The sequence below is a fragment of the Schistocerca gregaria genome, chromosome 4 (assembly GCF_023897955.1).
Source record: "Schistocerca gregaria isolate iqSchGreg1 chromosome 4, iqSchGreg1.2, whole genome shotgun sequence".
Taxonomy (NCBI): domain Eukaryota; kingdom Metazoa; phylum Arthropoda; class Insecta; order Orthoptera; family Acrididae; genus Schistocerca; species Schistocerca gregaria.
In genome coordinates this window covers 548755179-548779785 of record NC_064923.1, presented here as the reverse complement: position 1 = coordinate 548779785, position 24607 = coordinate 548755179, and the positions used below count along the sequence as shown (strand labels likewise).

The 24607-nt window shown below is 40.0% G+C and overlaps 1 protein-coding gene across 9 annotated transcripts in view; it reads right to left on the bottom strand.

The window, feature by feature from the left end:
• Positions 1 to 24033, bottom strand: part of LOC126268079 (uncharacterized) — a 422439-nt gene extending 398406 nt beyond the window's left edge. For all 9 annotated transcript variants that reach the window (XR_007549078.1, XR_007549079.1, XR_007549077.1 and 6 more), the window contains exon 1: positions 23646 to 24033. The gene's annotated coding sequence lies outside the window, so the exon portion shown is untranslated. The remainder of the gene's footprint in view (positions 1 to 23645) is intronic.
• Between the last annotated feature and the right edge of the window lie 574 nt (positions 24034 to 24607).

Sequence of the window (24607 nt, the reverse complement as noted above, 5' to 3'; positions counted from 1 at the left end):
TGTCCAAGACAAACAAATTGGAATTATAACTTTTTTGATCAAATGTGTAGTTTTTTAGATATTTCAATGTCTTTAGTTAAAATGAACACCCTGTGTAGTGAAAGGGGCATAATTAACTTATGATAAATCACATTCTGCTGGTGTCTGGAGGATTGCACAATATCTGAATGCAGTAACAGGGTCTGTAAAGTGCTCATCTTAACTGATCACACTGGTACGACATTCTGTGTGAGAGGACAACTAAGAGACTGAAGCTCCTTGTGACATGATGATCTTCTAAAGATTTGAAGAAAAATTAATTTTGGATAAATAATTTATACTAACTCAGAATAGTGTATACTTCCTCTTTGCTCCCATTACTGGCTTATTGTTTTGAATAAATACTTAAGAATAAATTAGTTTAGCCATAATACAGTAGATATACTCTACTTATGAAGAGCATTTAAACTAATAATTTTCTTTGAAATTCTTTCCATCCAAGTTTATATAAAGGGTGGTCCATTGATAGTGACCGGGCCAAATATCTCACGAAATAAGCGTCAAACAAAAAAACTACACAGAACAAAACACGTCTAGCTTGAAGGGGGAAACCAAATGGCGCTATGATTGGCCCACTACATGACGCTGCCATAGGCCAAACGGATACAACAGCGGTTTTTCTTTTTTTTTTTTTCAAAGATAGGAATCCCCATTTTTATTACATATTTATGTAGTACATAAAGAAATATGAATGTTTTAGTTGGACTACTTTTTTTGCTTTGTGATAGATGGTGCTGTAATAGTCACAAACATATGGCTCACAATTTTAGATGAACAGTTGGTAACAGGTAGGTTTTTTCAATTAAAATACAGAATGTAGATATGTTTGAAAATTTTATTTCAGTTGTTCCAATGTGATACATGTACCTTTGTGAACTTATCAGTTCTGAGAACGCATGCTGTTACAGCGTGATTAGCTGTAAATACCACATTAATGCAATAAATGCTCAAAATGATGACCGTCAGCCTCAATGCATTTGGCAATACCTGTAATGACATTCCTCTCAACAGCGAGTAGTTCACCTTCCGTAATGTTTGCACATGCATTGACAATGTGCTGACGCATGTTGTCAGGCATTGTCGGTGGATCACGATAGCAAATATCCTTCAACTTTCCCTACAGAAAGAAATCCGGAGACGTCAGATCCGGTGAAGGTGCGGGCCACAGTATGGTGCTTCAATGACCAATCCACCTGTCATGAAATATGCTATTCAGTACCACTTCAACCGCACGTGAGCTATGTGCCGCACATCCATCATGTTGGAAGTACATCGCCATTCTGTCATGCAGTGAAACATCTTGTAGTAACATTGGTAGAACATTACGTAGGAAATCAGCATACATTGCACCATTTAGATTGCCATCGATAAAATTGGGGCCAATTATCCTTCCTCCCATGATGCCGCACCACACATTAACCTGCCATGGTCGCTGATGTTCCACTTGTCGCAGCCATCGTGGATTTTCTGTTGCCCAATAGTGCATATTATCCCGGTTTATGTTACCACTGACGGTGAATGACGTTTCATTGCTAAATAGAATGCTTCCAAAAAATTTGTTATCGTCCCATAATTTCTCTTGTGCCCAGTGACAGGACTGAACACGATGTTCAAAGTTGAGGCCATGCAGTTCCTTGTGCATAGAAATACGGTACGGGTGCAATCAATGCTGATGTAGCATTCTCAACACAAATGTTTTTGAGATTCCCGATTCTCGCGCAATTTCTCTGCTACTGATGTGTGGATTAGCCATGACAGCAGCTAAAACACCTGCTTGGGCATCATCACTTATTGCAGATCGTGGTTGATGTTTCACATGTGGCTGAACACTTCCTGTTTCCTTAAATAACGTAACTATCCAGCAAACGGTCTGTACACTTGGATGATGTCGTCCAGGATACCAGGCAGCATACATAGCATACATCCGTTGGGCATTTTGATCACAATAGCCATACATGAACATGATATCGACCTTTTCCGCAATTGGTAAAAGGTCCATTTTAACATGGGTAATGTCTCACGAAGCAAATACCGTTCACACTGGTGGAATGTTACGGATACCACGTACTTATACATTTGTGACTATTACAACGCCATCCATTACAAAGCAAAAGAAGTGGTCCAACTAAAACATTCATACTTCTTTATGTACTACACGAATAAGTAATAAAAAATGGGAGTTCCTATTTAAAACACAGTTGATATCCGTTTGACCTATGGCAGCGCCATTTAGCGGGCCAACCATAGCACCATCTGGTTTTCCCCTTCAAGCTAGACGAGTTTCGTTCTTTGTAGTTTTTTCGTTTGATGCTTATTTCGTGAGATATTCGGCAAGGTCACTATCAATGGACCACCCTGTATATTTTTGCTATTATTGAAAAATAATAGAATTAATGATAACTAGGACTTAATCTTAGTATATTCAGAAAACAATATTATTATTACAATTTGCTATGGTAAACTAAATTGCTAACACAATTCAGGCTTTAGGGAGTATTTATGAAACTACACCACCTTTATTATTAGCGAGTAACAAAATGTTAATATCTACATTACTACAGTCAATTTATTTTAATCTACAAACAGATAATACTTAATTTTTAGTAAGTGTTTTCATTCATGGTTGAGATGATGATGATGATAACGATACAGTGATGTGGGTGCAGAAAAGCCTAAAAGCTTAGGATGGAGTCCAGACACTGCACAAAATTTTGAAAGTTTGACCACACTCACCTCATTATCAGCTGAATTATAGGGGAGAACCCCAGCTAAATTTGCTTTATCACAAAATAAAAGGTACTCATTTATAATGTGGCCAACAGAGGAGGAAACCATGTGTTATAGTACAGTACCCAATCCTTAGGCAGGTTAGAGCCACTTCATACCAACAGTGACTGGAATGAGGAACATCACAGCCTGATAGCTGGCTTCGTCATCCACAACTTACTGTCCCTCTCTTCAGCCACTGCTCCTCCCAGAGTTGCATACATTGCCAACTCACCAGTGAAGTGACAACGTGCAGCGGAATACCACACTGTTTCACGTCATGTTCCCTGCAGACCTCCTTGGCAGCTTTGTCTATTTGTTCATTTACCCAAATTCCCACATGCCCTGGTAATCAGCAGAATGACAACCGCTTTCCACAGTGCTATAGGATGTGCAGTTGATAATGTATTACCTGAACCATTTTCTCTGCTGGCTATAAGTGGTGCAATAATGGTACTGTACTATGGGAACTGGAGCAAATGAGAAACTGTTTGCTTTGAAGACACCTCATCTGCCGCTGTGCTTCCAGGATCACACAGAGCTCTGCAGTAATTACAATATATTCATGGGAGAGGTGAATCTTGAAGACCAGGTTGGGGAACACTACTGAACAGGCAGAGGATTCCCTTTGTTTAGGTCCATCAGTGTACACAGCCTTAAAACTGTGATGCCTACTAAAATGTTAAAAGCAGATACTGAAATGTAAATTGCAACCCTTATATTTTGTTAAGTCTAAATAACTCTGAGTTTCTGTAAGGGCCAAGGTGTACATTTTCTTGTTGGTGTAAAACTTAAAAATCAGCCACATCCATCTCTAAAATGCAATCCTTTGCATGAATTCATTGCTTGCTGTATTTATGAAAAAGTCTTTCCAATGGTGGCTGAGCAACTGTAAGGTATGCACATGTATTTTGCATATCCATCATTTTAAAGGCTTGTCACACCATGGGGAGTCATTGCTTGATGTGAAGTGGCAGATCACTAGCCTCGAGACTTCGTACAGGATTTGTTCAAAACACTTCATTGGCCAGTGAATTGCTGCATGGCGTGCATAGTCCAACATTTTTAAATAAGATGGTTGTGCAGACCACCCATACACCTATAACCACATCAAGATTGCATGAACACCCTGTACACCTGGAGCAGACAAGTTCAGCCTGCTCCTCATGAAATGCAACAAAGACATTTTCAAAAACTGGGTGCTTTTTAGGGACTGTCTTTTCAGGTCTAGAAGGTGAGGCAACCTTGCAAATTTAGAAGTAAATATGAAGCCCACGAACTTCACTGTGTCTTTAAAATTAAGAGGGGTGTCCCTCCACCAACTCAATACCTAATTTAGCTTGCTGAGAGGGAGGACCACATAAAGATGGAAAGACATCCTTGAAAACCCCCATTCATGGTATTCCCCACAATGATAACATTTCTCCAAGTAGTATGATGGGAATTTTAGATGTCAAAAAATATACCTGTAAAGCGATGTCAGCACAGGAGAGCCTTCCAGGAGGGCCAGGTTATCAAAAGTGGAACACTGAAAACAACTAAGGAGCTGCCCAGAGTCTAACATTCAGACAAGGCACCAGGTGAGCACCCATCCCAAAGTCTTAACCATGCTGCTAATGAGGGCACACTATGGTAACTACTCAGGTATGGACAGTTCTTCCTAGGTTTTAAAAGTGAAATGAAAATTGCTTTGCATCATGAATCAGGAAAGTGTCCTGACTCCCAAATGAGGTTGAAAGGGCAAGGAGGATTTGTTTGTTTTGCCCTGTGAGGTGCTGCAACATACTGTAATGGATCCTATTGTGCCAGGTGACTTGTGACGAGCTGCAGGCAATGCAGAATCCAACTTCCACATGGAGAACAGGCAGTTGTATTCTTCAGCACTGCACGCTGCCACAGAAATGAATTCTACATTTTGAACCATTACTGAATTGGGTGTAGGATGAGGGAAGGGGGGGGGGGGGGGTCCACTCAATAAATTACTGACATTCAACACTGGTCTCTGCAATTAGCTCCAAATGCATAGGGCTGGAAAACATTCACATTTCATTCTTGGTTTCAAGAACAATGAAACAGGGATATAGTCACAAAAGAATTTCACTGGTACTTGATTTTTGCATATATGTCCCATAATTAACCCAAAACCAATTCTGCTATAAAGTTTTTACAGGAGGGCAAATGGTTAACACTGAAGTAAACATTATTTTGCTATCCTCAGAGCAATAGCATGGCTGAAAATGTTCAAATGGTAATGGTGTTAGGGCATTCTGGCAGAAGAGTGGGATGAAAAGTTGAAAGATAGGGTTTAATGTCTTAGCATCATTAAAGCAATTTGAAACACTCATGTTGAATATGAATCCAATGTCTCTCCAACGTCTCAACCATTATACTATACTGTTTGGTGTGAAGGGTGAGAAAAATGTTAGATGCAACCTTACAAATTATTATTTGTCCAAAAACAAGTGAGATAAATCAGGAACTGCACCAAACCTCAACTGTTTGGCAACAGAACATCTCTTAATGGCTGGTAGCAACCACTCAAAAACATTACAAATAGCTGCTCCCTAGTCCTCATGTAACAAACGATAGAACTATTGCTGAATTTGTTACATGAATTCCAAATTTTCTCCAAGTGCCAAGGAGTGAAGTTATTTGTCACCTTTGACTGATATTATGGTTTGCTACAGCACATACAGGACCAGCCTTAGGCATGTGTAACCTGTGCAGCCACAAGAGTCCCACACTTCTAGGGGCCCTGGGCAAGAAATCAGAGGGGAATTTTAAAACATCAACTGTAATTTTGGTATTATAGATAAATTGAAGAAATAAAGTAAGGTGTTTCTGAAACAACTTTTAATTTTAATATGAATGCAATGTAATTAAATTATATACCCACTGTAACATGACTACATAGCTACCGGTATACTTCACAGAAAACTATTGCTGTATCGGAGTCAAGGGAACCAAGGACTATGATAGGGATGCAAGATTGTAATATCTTTTGTTAACATATGGCTATTGCTCATTCATAAATTAAAATATATACAAGTCATGATCTCTCAGCTTCCCTCCAAGACTTGCAACTCACTGTTGTGGTTAACAATCAAGCATTACATTCATCAATCTGCGGGTGACTGTCACAGAATAATTCGTTCGTTGGCATGAGTTCAAGTGTAAGTTTCCAGTTCACACTGTTTTGTTTGTTGTGTGTGCATTCTGTTTTAAGATATAGTGTTTTTCCTGTGCTGTGAAGTTTAAAGTGCTGACAGAAAATGTCTTATGTGAAGGGCAGGTTTAGGAAATATAATTCAGGTACTCTAAAGAACAAGAAAAGGCTACATCATGAACAATTTTTGAACTCACAAAAAGCACTTTCGAAAAGTTTCTTTGACCAAAATCTTCACTAATTAAGAATAAAACTGTATTTTGCTTGGAAATGGTGATGGCATTAGCAGTAGCCACACATCATTTAGTGCTTTAGATATAAATGTAAATGAAGTATTGGAACGCAAACCTCCTGCTATCCCACATTCCAGTAATCACAAATCCGGACCCAGGTACTTGACCTAATAATGTTAACATCGCCCATGGTAGATGAAACTGTAAAGAAAGATTCTATTAAAATTGTAAATTCTGATTGTCCTTTATATGAAAACAGAAGAAAATTTTCAACTCATATTTACTTAAGAACTCCGCCCAATGGAGAAATAAGGGATGGAAAATGGTTTGTGTATTCAACATTTACTGACAACGATTTTGTTATTACTGTAAACTTTTTGGATTTTGTTGATACAACCTGTCGAGTGATTGGTTCATTAAGGAAAATGGCATCATGAGCATGGTCAATTATTTAACCACATAATGTATACAAAAAATGAACAGAATGTGAAGTACAGCTGGAAGAAAAAAGTAGTACTGATTGAATTAACCTTGAACTATAGAAAAACATAAAGAACACTGGTGTCTGGTCCTAAAGAGAATTATACTCGCCATCAGAGAGATGGCGCAGTGTGATATGGCATTAATAGGAACCAGTGACAAACTGTATCAAGATAATAATGGTAATTTTCAGGGTTCGACTGACATGATAGAAGAATCTGATCCAGTTTTACAGGAACATTTAAAGTTGGTAAAAATCTATGAAAATATTTTTTAGTCATCAGTTAACTGTACTCCTGATACAAGCCGCAACGCACAAAAGACAATGATTGTTGGGTTTGTAAACTTAAAACGAAGAGACTGCAGAAGAACGCTTTCTCACTTCAACAGGAAACCCTTTTGTTGAAACTAGATCAACTAAGGCTCAATATTCACAATTGTTGAGGCCAAAGTTATGATACTGGTGCAAATATGAAAGGTCACTAAAGTGATGTTCAAGCATGAATCCTAAATGTGATCCAAGAGCATTTTATATGTCATGTGTTCTGCAGAGTCTTAATCTTGTGGTATCAGGTGTGACTACATGCACAGCAAAAGTAGTCACAATCTTTAGTATAATTCAAAGAATATACATTGCTTTTGGTGCAGCCACTTAGAGATGGGAGATCTTACTGTGCAACCCTAACAGTGAAGAGACTTTCAGGTACTAATGGGGCAAATAGGTTGGAGAGTGTCAAAGCTACGAGGTACTAGGCAAGAGATGTAAAAGATGGCCTTCTTCAGATGAGCAATAGCACTTGAACTGAAAACAAAGAGTGAAGCATACTCGCTTTCTGTGAAGAAATTAGAAAACTTCCGAATTTATTGTAGGTGTTGTCATATGGTGTCAGTTTCTCTGTATCATTAAAACAGCAAGTACAGCACTTCCAGCAGAAAATGTGGATGTAAAAGTAGCAACTAAATCCCTCAAAAGTTTAGTGAAGTTTATTGAGAATTTCCATGAAAAAGGTTTTGTTAATGCACAGATAAGTGCAAAAAATATACCTGAAAGTTTACTGGCTGAGCCAAAATTTCAAGAAAAGAGAACTGAGAAGAAGATAAAGCAATTTCATTATGGCAGTGATGACATGGTTTGTGGGGCCCTATTTCCAGAGGAGAAATACAAAATTGAGTTTTTACTACCCTGTAGCTCATACAGAATTGAAAAGTTTGAAAGAAATGTTTGGGCAACTGACTACATAATCTGAGATAATCAGCTTCTTGTGTTCTCCAGAAAGCTTCAGACACATATAGGGTGAAGAACTGAAAATGCTTTGTAGAAATACTTGAGGACGAGTTAAATGCAAAAATAAATGGTGTATGTTCATTAGACATTGTTGCTCCTCAACTTTTGACAGAAATCAAAGTGTTCAGAGAAATGGTGCCCAAGGATATGAAGAAAACTCTAGTGCTAATATTGAATACTTCAATGAAATTGTAAACCCATTTCCCAACATTTGTATTGCCTACATAATTTTGCCAGCCATGCCAATGATCATCACCTAAGCTGAAAGAACCTTATAACATCTGAAGCTGATTGGTTTAAAAACTGAATTTTTATGATACTGTTGATGAATTTGCTCATCAAAATGCAAGGAAAAGATATTCTGTGTAAAGTGTGAAAAGCAGAAAAACCCTTAGTGAAGTGGACTACTCCAACTTGATAAAAATAAAATAAATAAAAAAATTCCCTGAGAATACCAAATATGGGGAGGAAAATGGTCTCATAAGAAGCTCCTTATAAATTAATGGTGATCAGGTGGGGGCAATACCACAATAACGACTTTTCTTTTCTCTCAGCTGGCATACACTAGAACGAGCAATAGTTCCACAGAAGGTTTTTTTTTTTTTATTTTTAAGCTTCAATAATTTAAATGGAATAATATTCATATAATTTTATATAATAATATACTTTGAAATATTAAGCATTTTAAAATTTTTCCTCCTCAGGGGACACCGTCATGACATAGCATTGTGCGTGTGGGTGAGGTGGTTTGCGAGCTCTGGATCTGGAGGGCTATGCCGGCAGCAGCTTTGCTATCAGAAGGGTTACCCAAGCCAGACTGGCTGAAGGGGAAGAGCCAGACAAAGTGTGTTCCACAATGGCCTATTGCTCCCCCTCTCCTATCCTAAACCTGTCCTCAACATGTCCTTTTCCTGTCATTTCCTGTTACATATATAAGACCTGAATAGAAATGACAGCGGAGAAAGAGTCTTTTGGAACGATGAAGCTGACAGAAGAGGCACCTTTTCTCTTTGGGTACAAAAAGAGTACAAGTAGTGATTGTACCCCAGAGGGGCGTTTACAGCCAGCGTCTAACACATAGTGAGTGCCTGATTTTAGGCTGGGCACCCTATTGCCTATGTGGAAACTAACGGGGAAACTATCACATTACATTCTCAAGCAGTACATGGTATGTCTCTCCATGTGAAAGATTTTGGAGTTAAAACTTTCTCTCATTCAGTTCTCCAGGAAGGGAGCACATTGAGAGAAGCCATATTTGAAAGGAAGAAAGGGGCAATGAAGGAAGCAAAGATAAGGGTTGGAACATGGAATGTGAGACACTATTGCAAGCAGGAAAGCTAGAGAATGCAAAACAGGAAATGAAAAGGAACAGATTAGATGCCCTTGGTTTGAGTGAAATGAGATAGGGAGAGAATGAGGAGATAGAAAGTGGAGATCATAAGCTCTTTTACTTAGGGGAAAGGAAGAGTGGTGAAAATAGAGTACGAATTTTGATACGACAAAAGTTGAAAAATAAGGTAATTAAGGTACAATACACTGATGGAGGACTGATGATGGTACGACTGAAGGGTAGTTCAAAAGATTTGGTGTTAATACAGGTATATATGCCAACCAGCCAGCACAGAGATGAGGAAGTGGGAGAATATTATGAGAAAATATAAGAACTCATTGAGAAATAAAACAGAAATGCTGCATTATCATCATGGGGGACTGGAATGCAGTAGTGGGCGAAAGAAGAGATGAAGATACAGTAGTTTCTTTTTTTTGTGGGGTTTTAGGGTGCAAAACATCTAAGGTCATAAGTGCCCAGTAAAGAATCAGAGAATGCTGGGACTGTGAGGGGAGAAAACCATTACGATGTCCAATACAAAATGGAAGAAAAAAACAAATCTAAAACATCAAGACGTTACGGAAGAGTAACTAAATAACGTCGACAAGAAACCGGAGTCACCAGGCAGAAATCAAATCTCGTTTGCCATTTTACTGCTTTTAAAAAACTTAAAACGCGAGCCACAGCTTGCACGTCATCTGCTACAATGTCCGGCAAAGCGGGCGGCAGCCCGACCCCGAGACATAAGTGGCTAAAATAGGGGCAGACGATCAGAAAATATCTGACTGTTAATGGCTGGCTACAGAAAGGACAACTGGGTGCAGGGTCGCCACTCAGCAAATGGCGGTGACTAAAGCAGCAGTGCCCTATTCACAATCAAGCTAACATTACTTCCTCACGGCGAGACGGCCGGGAGGAAGTCGACCAGGCTGTTGGGAGAGGTTTCACTTCTCTGAGTTTGCTCCCACGAAGGGAGCACTAATGGTAATGTGATACACTGATAGAGAAAAGTACAAATACCTTGTGAGGGAACAGAGTAAGAGGCAGGCCGACCGAGATGGGCGGTGGCCTTGGCTGCAGTATCATCAGCGTCATTCCCAGGCAAACCAACATGGTCAGGAACCCACATGAACATCACTTGGACTCCCCCCATCTGGCAACAAATGGAGGCAGTCCTGGATCCGTCAAATGATGGGGTGGACTGGATTGGGATCATTTAGACTCTGAAGTGCACTGTGGGAGTCAGAGCAAATCACACAGCGGGTAAGCTGGTACTTACAAATGTAGTGAACAGCCTGATAGAGGGCAAAAAGTTCTGCTGTAAAAGCTGTGCGCTGGTCGAGAAGCCAGTATTGAAACTTATCAGCCACAACGACAAAAGCACAGCCAACACCGTGGGCGGACTTCGAACCATCAGTGTAGAAGAATATGCTATTGGCAAGTTGTGAGCAAAGTTCAAGAAATTTGCAGTGATAGGTCAGCTCAGGAGTCAAATCCTTTGGGAATGAGCCGAGGTCAAAATGAACACAAACCTGTGTCTGAAGCCAAGGTGGTGAAGGGCTCTCTCCCATTCAGAAAGTGGCAGGCAGTGTGATCTGCAGCTGCTGAATCAGGTGACAAAAGCGGACGCCGGGAGGCCGCAGAAAAGAAACGTACATCGGCCTGGCATGGAAGAAAGCCGACACACACACACACACACACACACACACACACACACACACACACACACACACACACACACACACACACACACACACCTACTGAGTAGGATGTCGCGCCGGTATGACAGTGGTAGTTCACCGGCTTCTGCGTAGAGACTCTCAACAGGGCTGGTATGAAAGGCACCAGCGGCGAGACAGATACCCAAATGGTGTATTGTATTTAGACGGCGTAAGATAGAAGGCCGTGCACAGAAGTAGAAAATGCATCCATAATCCAACGTGGAGCGGATAAGAGATCGATAGAGGCGGAGGAGTACAGTCTGGTCAGCCACCCAAGAGGTACCACTGAATACATGAAGGACACTGAGGGACTGAGTGCAGCGTGCCGCCAGGTAGGACACATGGAGTGACCAACTGAGTTTCCTATCAAATGTAGGCCCTAAGAACTTTGTTGCATCCAAGAACGGGAGAGCATTTTGGCCCAGTCACAAGGACAGTAGAAGAAATGCCTTGTACCACCAGAAGTCGACGCAAACAGATTTGATAACAGAAAAGCAGAAACCATTTGTGACACTCATCAAATAGAGGCAGTCCAGACAATGCTGAAGACAGCTTTGTAGGAGACACATCTGCTGGGAGCTGCAATAAACAGCAAAGTCGTCAACGAAAAGAGAGCAGGAAATGCCAGCTGGAAAGCAGTCCACAATGGGGTTGATGGCTATGGCAAAGAGGACGACACTCAGTACGGAGCCCTGAGGCACGCCATTCTCCTCTGAAAATGTGTGGTATAAGGAGGAACCCACACGCATCCAGAAAACTCAGTCCGTTAAAAATTCCCAGATGAAAGTGGGAAGACGACCGCGGAGGCCCCATGTGTGCATAGTGGGTAGAATGCCTGTCCACCAACAGGTATCATACGCTTTCTCCAAATCAAAGAAACCGGCCACTGTTCGTCACTTCTGCAGAAAACTGTTCATGATGAATGTTGACACTGACGAGATGATCAACTGTGAAGGTGTCCTTTCAGAACCCACACTGAACATTAGTGAGAAGATGATGTGACTCTAGCCACCACACTAATCGACCATTGACCATGTGTTCCATCAACTTACAAACGCTGCTGGTACGGGAAACGGGACGATAGCTGGAAGGAAGAGATTTATCTTTACCAGGCTTAGGTAGGGGAACAATAGTAGCTTCACGCCAGAGCATGGGAAATACACCGACAGTCCAAATACGGTTGCAGGTGTTGAGGAGAAAGCGTTTTCCCACAGGAGAAAGATTCTGCAGTATGAGGACGTAGATTGTATCAGGCCCAGGAGCAGAAGACCTGGATGAGGAGAGAGCACGCTCGAGCTCCCTCATAGTAAAAAGAGTATTGTAGCATTCTCGATTCAAAGAGAGAAAAGATACTGCATGAGCCTCCTAGGCCTATTTCCGAGGAAGGAAGGTAGGATGGTAGTGTGTGAAGCTCGAAACCTCCACAAAGTACCAACCCAAAGCGTTGGAAACATCAACAGGGTCGACTATAACATTACCCTTCACAGTCAGACCAGAAATTGGGGGGTGGATGGTAGTCCCAGAAATCCGGTGCAGGCCACCACAAACGACAGAAGACAGAGTAAATCTATTAAATGAGCTGGTGAAGGAAACACAGCATGCTTTCGTGCTTTCCTTTATAGTGCGACGGCACTGCGCACATAGTTGCTTGTAGTGGATGCAGTTTGTTAACATAGGATGACGGCGAAAAACATGAAGCGCACATCGTCGGGCACAAATCGCACTGCCGCACTCCACAGTCCACCAAGGGACTGGGACCCAATGGGGAGAAGTAGTAGTACGAGGGATAGAGGATTCGGCAGCCAACAAAATAACGTCCACAAGGTGCTCAACCCAATCATCGCAGCTGGGAAACGGTCGATCGTCAAAGACTGTCAAGGAGGAATATAGCCTTCAGTCAGCAAGAGAGGATTTCCAATGAGCGAGCCGCTGTGACGGGGTACGATTGTATAGGTGAGTCACACATGGGAAGTGGTCACTCGGATAAGTATCGCAAAGAGCACACCACTCGAGACGTCAAGCGAGCTGGGAAGAACAGATCGAGAGGTCTAAGTGGGAATAAGTGTGCGTGGAATCAGACAGAAATGTGGCTTTGCCGGTGTTAAGGCACACGAGATTAAGATGATTAAGAAGATCTGCCAAAAGAGAACCTCTCGGGCAGGCGACAGGCGAGCCCCAAAGATGATGATGGGCATTGGTGTCACCAAGGAGCAGAAAGGGTGTAGGAAGCTGAGCAGTAAGCTGACAAACATCACCTCTTAGAAGCACCATGACCCCACCATGAGCAGGAATCCCTGCCATAAGAGGAAGGTCCATTTGTAGCGAAGTAAAATGGGTAAGAACAAAATGGTCTTGAGGACATAGCTTGGTTTCTTGGAGACAGACTATAAGCGGACATTGCGGTCGCAGGAGTAGCTGGAGGTCCACCCTGTTAGAACAAAGGCCACAGATATTCCATTGCAAAAGGGCCATAAAATTTAGGGACACCAGAGAATTGAGAAGAAACACTCACCTCATCAGCCGCTTAGGGCGAGCCGTCGAGGAAGGACGGCCACTAGAATCCACAGTTGGAGGATCTTCGTCCATCAACTCAGCAGGATCGATGGAACTTGCCCGGTGTCGGTCAGTTGAAAGGGACCAACGAGTCGAAGAGGGCCAATGAGTCAGAGAGGTGGAAGACTGTTTGCCTTTGGATGATTGTTTTGGCTTTTGGCAATTGGCAGAAGAGCCAGACGGCCGCAAACTCGGGGTACGCAAGAAATCTTCGTGGGAATATCCCTTTTTGAATTGATGGTTCACTGGCTGCATTGCAACCATCTTTGCCGATGAGGGCAAAGAACAGGTAGCAGAATCTACAGCCCGGGAAGCGGGAGACCAAGTGTCAGCTTGAAGGCGAGGTGACTCTGCCAACATTGGACTGAACTGTAAGTCACAAGTTTGCGTAGCCATGTTTTTCATGGGACACGGAGAGGCTAACATGGTGCTGTAGCTTCCAGACGAAGAGGGGGGGGGGGGGGGGTGAGATAAAGTAGTAAAATTTGGATTAGGAATAAGAAATGAGAGAGGTGAATGACTAATTAGATTCTGTAAAGAAAATTCATTAGCAGTGGTTTACACATTATTTGAACACCACAAAAGGAAATGTTACACATGGATATCAAATCTGAATGGGAAAGATATCATTTGGACTACATCCTGATATTGAAACAATGTTTGGAAACTGTTTGAAGAATGCCGAAGCTTATCCAGGAGCAGAATTCAGACCACAACCTAGTAGTGGGAGAAATACAAGTGAAGTTGAAAAGGGTCTGGAGAGGTAAAGCAAAAGAAAGACTAAACATAGAAAGACTCAAAGAGCTAGGAGAGGCATCAGATTTGGAAAACAGATTTATGAAAAAAATGGTAAAGAGGTAGTGTTGATGAAAGGTTAATGACAAACGGATAAAAATGAGGGAAGGACTCGTGGATTCTGCCAAAGAAGTACTAGGAATTAGAGTATCCCAAAGTACCAGGAAAGAATGGAAAAAAGAAAACGTTATGCAAAGGTTGGAAGAGCGAAGAAAGTGGAAAAACGTAGAAACTGAAGAAGGAAAAAAGATGTACAGGAAGCTGAATAATGAATTAAGAAGAGAAACTGAAGAAGCAAGGGAAAAATGGATGAAACAGAAATGTGATAAAACAGAGAAAATGGAGAAAGATGGAAAGTACAAAATATTGTATAGACTGGCTAGTGAGATAGTTTTTGAATGTAAAAAAAAAGAAGCATAACATGGAAATAGAAAGAGTGGATTTGTACTCCAGCAGAAGAACCACGCGTGTTTTGAACAGATGGCAAGAATATATTGAATGTCTGTGTAAGGGCGATGAAATACAAAGCGAAATTAAGGTTGAAGCAGAGAAATTTGTGCTGGAAGATGGAAAGGGCCTTACCATCTTGGAAGCAGATGTAGAAAAGGCACTGAAGGAGATGTAGAATAGGAAGGCATGTGGAATTGATGATTTGCCAGCAGGACTATTGAAGAATCTGGGAAACAAGGCAAGAAAAGTAATAGTCTACCCCTGTAATGAGATATATGATGAAGGAGAATGGCCTGAGGACTTCCTTGCACCAGTTATTATACCAGTAGAGAAAAAGAGAAACACTAAAAGATGTGATGAGCACAGGACTATCAGTCTAATTTCTCATGCAGCTAAGGTGTTGCTGAGAGTGTTGAACAGAAGGCATTATGGCAAGCTAGATAAGAGGGATTGCAGAGGAGCAGTTCGGATTTGGAAGAGGAAAAGGAACAAGAGATGCTATTGGCATGTTAAGAACTATAGGGGAAAGCTATATGGAGAAAGGTAGAGAAATCTTTGCTGTTTTTATAGATTTAGAAAAGGATTTTGACATAGGTCAGTGGAATAAGCTGATGGATATTTTGAAGAGGAAAGGAGTAGATTAGAAAGAGAGATGTCTAATAGAGAATCTATATTTACACCAGAAAGTAAGGATAAGGATTGGAAATGGAATGTCAGAAGGAAGCAGCATTGGACGAGATGTTAGACAATGTTGTTGCCTCTCACCACTGTTGTTTAAAGCATACCTTGAAGAGATTATTGCTAAAGGCTTAGATGGGAAAAGAGGAATATGTATTGGTGAAAAGAGAATAGAATGTATAAGATTTGCTGATGATGTGGTATTAATGGCAGAAAGTGAGCAGACAGCGAATAACACGCTGAAAGATCTGAATGGAGCTTGTGTGCAATATGGGATGCAAATGAACACAGCAAAAACAAAGAGTATGGTCATCAGTACAAGACACAGACTGTCCAACATTAAAATAGGACAAGCTACAATTAGCCAAGAAAGTACATTTAAATATCTTGGAAGTACAATAACTGAAGACTTGAGATGTCACCAGGAGGTGAAAACTCAAACCGCCATAGCAAAGGAGGCACTCAACAGAAAGAGAAGACTGTTATGTGGCAAATTAGATAAAAGTTTAAGGAAAACGCTTGGCAAATATTTTGTCTGGAGTGTGACATGATATGGGTCAGAAACACGGATACTGAGACGTGAGGATGAAAAAAGGTTAGAAGCATTTGAGATGTGGATGTGGAGGAGGGTGGCGAGGATAAGCTGGATGGAAAGAGTGAGTAATGAAAGAGTATTGGAAAGGTTTAGTGAGAGAAGACGTCTGCTGAAGATTATAAGAGAAAGAACTGGTTGGGACATTCATTGAGAAGGGAGTGCTTGATAGCAGATGCTTTGGAAGGACTGGTTTGTGGGAGAAGACAGAGAGGAAGAAGGAGATACAAGATGATAGACAACATAAAAGGAAGAGGAAATTATGCGGACCTGAAGAGGATGGCAGAAGACCAGACAGCCCGGAGAACTACAATGTGAAAACCTGCCTTTTGGCAGTACGCTAATGATGAAGATTAAAATTTGTGACTTTCATAAGTCAATAAAATTAAATTTCAGTACAAGGTTAAAAACCCAGAATTCCCTGATTTTCCACATTAAATGTGATTCCCTGAAAATTCCAGGATTACCAGAATAATTGCCACCCTCCTTAGTGTCCATAACTGACAACTCATTTAATATAGAGCAAATGAAGTAATGAATACATATAATACACAATAACTGTGAATCTTATTTGCATTTGAATTACACAATTCCCACAGGTTAGTTACTTTTTATTATTAACATTTTATTAATTACCATACCTATTAAGATTCCTTCTCCCATGAACTATTTTACTATCACAATATGTCTGTTACAGTAATAGTCTCTTGAAATATTGGTACTAAGTCAAGGATGAAACTTACAATTTTTTTAAACTGAATTGTTACAAATATAACTTAACACAGTGATGCAAAATACATGGGTCAATGGAGGTGTCCGATCCCATCCATCTGCTTTGACCCGTGACATAAGGGTGGTGGTGTGTGTGACGTCACGAAGGTGCGGAGTTTAGTTTATGAGTGTGTTCTTTTTGTAGATGTCATTTTGTTGCAGTCAGTGGTTAGTGTGTTATGTGGTGTATTGGGTTCATTTTGGTGTTTCTGCTTGATCTGTTCAGGCGTTGTTTGTGACTGGTCGTCACTAGAAACTGGTTTCAGTGAGTTAAGAATTAAGTTTTTGTTGCGTCTATGTTACTGTAGTGCTGTTTGCTGAATGTTGTGTTACGAGTCGTTCAGTTTAATTTCTGGCTGCTTTTGTTAGGTATGGATAGGATGGATAAATATGATAGTTCTCGTTTGCATGCACAAATGGGGGATGATATGATGTCCCTGATAAAATTCTTACAATTATTAGGGCTGTTGGCTGAAGTGCGGCATGTGTCGGCAGAACATGTGGTTGACCAGAGTTCTGGTGACTCGGATCACGGACTGCGACATGTGGCGGTGCTGTAGGGACAACTTATGGCCCTCCATAAGGCATAGCACCTGGTTCGACAGGTCTAGGTTGGGCATGCGAGAGATGGTGTTGATGACGTATTATTTTTGTTATGGATCCTCCCATAGTTTTTGTACACATGTGACATGTTAGTGAGAGGACAGTTTATGACTGGTTTTAATTTTGTAGGGAAGTTTTTACTATATTAAGTACAGGGTAAGTTGGATGTGCCTGGGGTGGTTGTGCAGGTTGACGAGTAGCAGTTTGGGAAGAGAAAGTATGGGAGGGGTAAGTCTCTGGTTGGTTTACGGCTGTGAGAGGCTGTTGTATCTGGGCCGTGGTTTTTCAGTGTGTGTTTTTAGGATTTTGGAGGGGCGCATGAAAAGGGAATTGGTGGGATTTATTGAGGAATTTGTAGAGGAGGGTAGCACAATAGTTTCTGATGCTTTTTCATCTTATAGGCATTTTGGGCCAGAGGGGGTATGATCATTTAGTTGTTAACCACAGTTTAGAATTCAAGATTTATGAGACTGGGGCATGTACAAATACAATAGAGGGGGTTGGGGGGGGGGGGTTAAGTCAGTTATTGGGAGGGGGAAGTGGCATTCTTCTAACCTTCAGTCTGATTTAGATGAGTATTGTTGGCGGAAGAGGGTCCCTGGAGACTTTTGCATTTTTCATTTTTTTTAAAGGGCTATTGGTGAAATGTATAGGCCGAAGGTGGTTGGTTAAGGATGTGTTGTGGTGGGGGGGGGGGGGGGGGGAGCAGGCGTGCTGTGGCTCAGCCGGGGGTTGTTGGTAATGTTTGTGGAGGTAGGTGGGTGGGGGATGGTGGTTGTTTTATGATTATGTTGTGGAGGTTCTGTTTTGTTGCAGTTGCTTTTGAGTTGTAGTGTGTGATTGAGATCTGTTTATTTTTTGGTTTTTCTTTGTTGATGGATCTTTGATTTTGGGGGAAGGGTGGAGGTTGGGTTGGGAGTGGGGGAGGTTGGTAGGTTGTGGGTGGGTTGGGAGGTTTTTTTTTTAAGGCTGTGTGTGATTGTGGTGTCTGACCTTATGTGTAGAGCCAGAACTCTCTTGTGGTAAGAAGTCACTTTTTTGGTTGTATTTTTCTTGTGTTATGATGGTTGGTGGGGTATTTCTGTGTTCTTTGGTTGGTGGTATTTACTGCATGTGTTGGTGGTTGATGTTTTGGTATTGGCAGTTAGGGTTGATTTACATATCTTTGGGGAAGTACTTGATTTAAATTTTATTGGTATCATTAGTTGTTTTTGAGCTTTATAGGTAACGGGAACTGTCTGATTTCAATATGTTCTCATAGCTATGTGTGTGTTGGTATCCTGAACTGCATAGGTGAAGGGAAGTGACAGATTCCATTGCACTGTCGTACCTGTGTGTGTTTTGGTTGACCTATATAGATCAAGTGAAGTGTATATAGTGCTTTTGTACAGATTTCACAAACCTGTAGCTTTACGCAGGGTATAATACAAAGGTAAAGCCACACTTCTAAGAGAAATAACTCACAGAAAAAAAAACTAAGCTGTGGTACATACAGGCATCCCTATGCATTTTATTTCCACGTTGGAACTATTTCCTCCTTTTGCACTGTTACATGTGTCATTCTAGCACTGTATTGAATTCCGGAGATACAGATGCAACCCTGGAGCATGGACACACGGTTCTGCGGCATTCCACAAGATGAAGATTCTTTGAATCTTCTACAAGGGTTTGATATACAAGAACTTTCAAATGTCCATATGTGGACAAATCTAATGGGACGTAGGTCCAAAAAAATAAGGAGGCCAGGTCCACCTCTTCCTATTCACCTGTCTCCATGTATGAAAGAGTTTTATGTGATATGTTCTGTTTCCTCATTTAATCATAATCCATTGTAGATGCCTCATACAAAAAAAAACTGTGCCCACTAGTTGGAAAAACGCACAGGTCACCAGTATCCTTCACATATATTTGTAGTAGAATCTTAAAATATATTCTGAATTCAAACACAATGAAGTTCCTCAAACAGAATGACCACCTCCATGCCAACCAGCATGGATTCCGAAAACATCGACCATTTGAAACTTCACTTGCATTTTTCTCATATGACATTTTAAAAATTGGAGTGAGGATGACAGGTAGATGTAATATTTCTTGATTTCTGAGAAGCATTTGAATCAGCACAACACCTACACTTATTACCAAAAGTGTTTGTCACTGGACTGAAAATTTCTTGGTAGGGAGAACGCAGCAGGATATCTTGGAAATATGTCATCGGCAGATAAAGAAATAACTTTGAATGGGCCTCAGGGAAGTGTGTTGGGACCCTTGCTATTCATATTCTACACTAATCACCCTGCAGACAATATTACTAGCCACCTCAGATTTTTTTTTCTTTTTAAAAAGGATGATACAGCTATTCATAATGAAGTATTGTCTCAAAATGCTGCACAATTACCCACTCAAATCTTAGTAAGGTTTCAAAGAGGTGGAAACACTGGCAACTTGCTTTAAATACTCAGAAATGTAAACTTGTGCATTACACACACACACACACACACACACACACACACACACACACACACACACACACACACACACACACACACACAAAATGTAATACCTATGACTACAGTATTAATGACTAACTACTGGAATTAATCAACTCACACAAATGTTTGGATACAACAATTTATAGGTATACGAAATAGAATGGACACATATACTAAGTTGTAAGTAAAACAGCTGACAGAATTTAGTTCACTGTTAGACCGTTAGGGAAATGCAATCAGCCTACAAAGAGAAATGCTCACAAGACATTGTGGGACCCATCTCAGAATATTTTTCAAGTGTGTGGGACCCTTACATAAGACTAACACAAGATATTGAATGTCTAAACAGAAGGGCAGCAAAAATTGTCACAGATTTGTTTGCTGCACGGAAAAGCATCACGAAGGTGCTGAAAAAAGTGAACTGTCAGAAACTTCCAAATAGATGCATACTATCCTGAGAAAGCCTGCTAACGAAGTTCAAGGAATGACCTTAAATGATGAATCTAGGCATATACTACAAACTCCTATATGTGTAATTCCCATAGGGAGCATGTGGATAATGTTAGATTAATTACAGCATTTACATTAGTGCTTCCCTCATGCTTAGTAAGTGAATGGAATGAAAAGGAGCACAAATAATTAATACAGTGGGAAGTACCCTCAGGCAAGCATTTCACTTACTGTTCTGCAACTGAAAATTCCCTATATAAGGGGTGAATCACAAAGAAATGAGTTCTACTTTTATGGAGAAATATTTTTCTTTTATTCTTTGGTTACAGTGTCATCAAAACAGAAGATATTGTGGATGGTGTCATTTACTTTGAACAGTTGGTGTTGTGTGCATAAATAACAGATTAAATTCATGAGTACAACTCGATACCACATCTCTTAACTCTTCCAGACACTGTCAAAACATGAAGTATTTAAGCAAGACGGCCTCACTACATAAGACCGACTATGAGTTAGGAACCATAGGGAGTAGTGATGGTAAACACAGCTGTCATTCACCTCTGATGTGTACTTGCATAGCTTCGATGGCAGAACTCAGAAAACATGCACTTACAATGTACCACAGCATTTCTGAAGGGTGCTGCTGAAGATAAAGTTTCATATGATGAATAAACACAACAAATCAAAGAGTCAGATATGAATAACCATGCACACTTGTAATTTCCTATGATTTATTAGGAAGTCAGCTGGTATTCTGTTTCACTCAAAGCAATTTAAGCTCTGCTGTTAGGTCCAACCCTAGCCATAGCCTTGTAAATCATGACACATTCAGAAAAATATTTATAGCAACAAAGACTATAAATGTCATTACTGCTGATTTCACTCACAGCAATTTAAGCTATTCCATTATGTTACACCTAACAGCCACTTCAGAAATCATGACATATCCGAGAAAACACAGCATAATATTTGTTACAAGCCTGATTATAAGATCTAGAAACTTTCATTGGATACCATATAATATCAACTAATTGGCTACAACCAATGATAAATTGCCAACAGCAGCATGCAACAGAAGAGCCATGGTATACCATAATTGCACTACAGGTAGGACATGACTCTGCCCAAATAAGACAAACATATTTTGCTCAAGTGCCAGTACAGCACAAAGATTCATTTAGTTACATAGGTTTGCTTCTTCACAGGCTATGAAACGTACACTGCTGTTGCCACTTTTAAGAAATAACACTTTTCTAGAATATGTTTTGCGGAACATTATTATTACAACAAAATCATGAAATAAGTTGTCCAATATAACAGATGGCATTTGTCTCAACTCATGACCTTTATGAATACGAATAATTCCAGAGTTTCCTTAACAAATATCAAACAATATAAACTGTATATTAAGGTGGATTATCACTTTAAAAAATTTTACAAACCACTAAGTTCGTACATACAGCAGAACTCATACAATACAAGCATATAGAAGAGACGTCCTTTTAAATTAACATGTTGCCTGTAGTGTGGCTAACAGTAGCCACAGCAGGTGGCTCTGCTACCCTGCCAACGACCTTGTGGCGTCAATGACCGCGCGGTTCTAGGAACTACAGTCTGGAACCGAGCGACCGCTATGGTCGCAGGTTCGAATCCTGCCTCGGGCCTGGATGTGTGTGATGTTCTTAGGTTAGTTAGGTTTAATTAGTTCTAAGTTCTAGGCGACTGATAACCTCAGAAGTTAAGTCGCATAGTGCTCAGAGCAATTTTTGAGCAGTCAATGTGTTAAATATATTTTAACATTCAAAGTTGTCAATATTTGTAAACTCTACTACTGTCTTGAGTGTTTTGTTATTTACAAGGTCTAAATGATTGAAGGACTGGTAATTATTAATATTTACCAAAACTAATTTTCAAAAAGCTGCTTTGAGAATGACCGAGTTAAATGGTGAACAAATGAAAATAACAAACTCCTTAAGAGAGTACTTGTTACAAGAGGAAAAACATCCTTTGATGCTCTGAATTCTAAAAGTACACCTGATGCCTTACATGATTCTTTGATGTTCTGGATTCTAAAATAACACTGGATTCCTTACATAGTTCTCTCAGTAATTATGGCTTGTCAAGATTACAGCTAGAAACAAAATGATTTCCAGTTCCCAAATGCAGACCACTTTATGGTATGTACAACACAAAAAGACAAGATTCCTTTATCGAAAAATCGCTTTTTCTAATCTTAACATTAGGGAGACAGAGATTATCTTAATGTATGTCCTACAAAAATACACTTGCTACAGCAAATATAACTATTAGATCTTTGTTTTGTTGACCAGGAACTTTACTCAACAGGACGAAAAACTTTTATTACACAAATATTATTTGCATAGAACACAGAATTTACAATGACACTTCCAGTGATATATATGCAGGTCAGTTTCTACTGTCGTTTAAAATTTCTGTAACATTTACGAATGAGCTAAGAAATTGGAAATTAAGAAAACAAAATATAACAATAAAAAGTGCAATGGCATGATGGCTGTGGACTACATTTTTACATTAAAAGCAACTGACACCTGACAGTTAAATTAAAAATTTTATGAAAGCTGTTTGGAGCACTGACTACTACAATCTATTAATATGATATGAAAGGCATATTTCTGTCTGATCTACACATGCTTAACCTATGACAGCACAGACTACACATACAGTTAATAACTATAAGGTCACAAATATTAAAAAAGAAATTTTAATAACGTTGTTGTTACAGTAATTTCATCAGCATGCACCCATGCTAGCTAGGAAAAAAAGAGTATCCTCTTTATGATGTAACACGTTATTGATGGTTGTCTATTAATAAACAGCCCAACACACCAACAACAAATAATAAAAAGAACCTGGAATAAACATTCGAGAAAGCATAACTAAAGAACATGTAATAACAAGTGATATTAAAACGTGCAACACAATGCTTCTAACGATACACAATGGGCTGAAGTATCTAGTGGGCTAAATCAAAAGAGTGACTGAGTACTGCAATGTATGGGAGAACCGCAACCCCTAGGCGATTTACCTCCAGGCAACTTGGAACAGCAGAAAATTGAACATTACGGCATATACGCTGCAAATAAATCAAGTATTCGCGAGGCCTAGCTTATTAAAATTATTTTTCGAGTTAGTATTAATTTTACTTTTGCGTTTGCACTTCGTAAATACTGACTATAATACGGTAACAGCTACTAACACGTACATTTAAACACCTGCAACTTTCTCGTTCAAATTTATCCACTATGATTTCCTAAAATGTTCGTTTGCTCTACTGTTCATTCTTTTTCAGTTTTAAGAGGCACAAATATGTCCGTCGTCTGTAAATGATAGCATAAAACAGCTTATGCAAACGAACATCTACTGTCCGTCTGAAGGTATATGAGCCTTTGTGCCAGATTCATTCAGCAGTATGACTTCAAGCGTTATTTCGACGCGTTGTAGCAAAATGGTGCGCGAAAGTTACACCGAAAACTTGACATACTTCAGACACAGCTGTTTATAAACACTGAACAAATGAAAGTTCAAACTGTAGCCGGTCTAGACAAGGAGGTTAGAATATTCATTATTGAAATCTCCTTGGGGGGCCAGACATAAATTAATAATATCTCTGGAGTGAGCATTGAGATCTACGCATCTGGTCAACATTACTCTGCGAGTGTCACGTGATCTCGGGAAGACGCGGTTTTTTTTGTGCGTGCGACTTAGGTCGAAACATCTAATATTACAGGTATTTGTTGCGTTTTCACCATTCGTTTGTTCGGAACAGCAATAGACAATTATTGTATTTGCTACAGGTACAAAGTGAAATACATGGACGGAGAAAAGTTGGTGTTGTATGCATACGTTAATGTACCGATAGCGTACTGTGCTGTTTTGGTTGCATTTTGAATAAATATTATAATCTATTATTATGTGTGCAAAATTTGTAAGAAGCTTAAGCAAAGTTTTTGGTCACCTGCTTCAGACATTTCTTGGTATCTGTGTGCATAAGAGGCAAGAAACCCACAGCTCAAAAAATGGCCTTTTCCTTTGACAGTGGTGAATCTAACAAAATGCTGGTAGAAAACGGATTTTTTTTCTTTTTATATATTTCTGACAGCTCTCACCCGCTTAATATAAGGCCAGTTAGTTTAAACGAATTTATTTCCCATGGGGTACTATGTA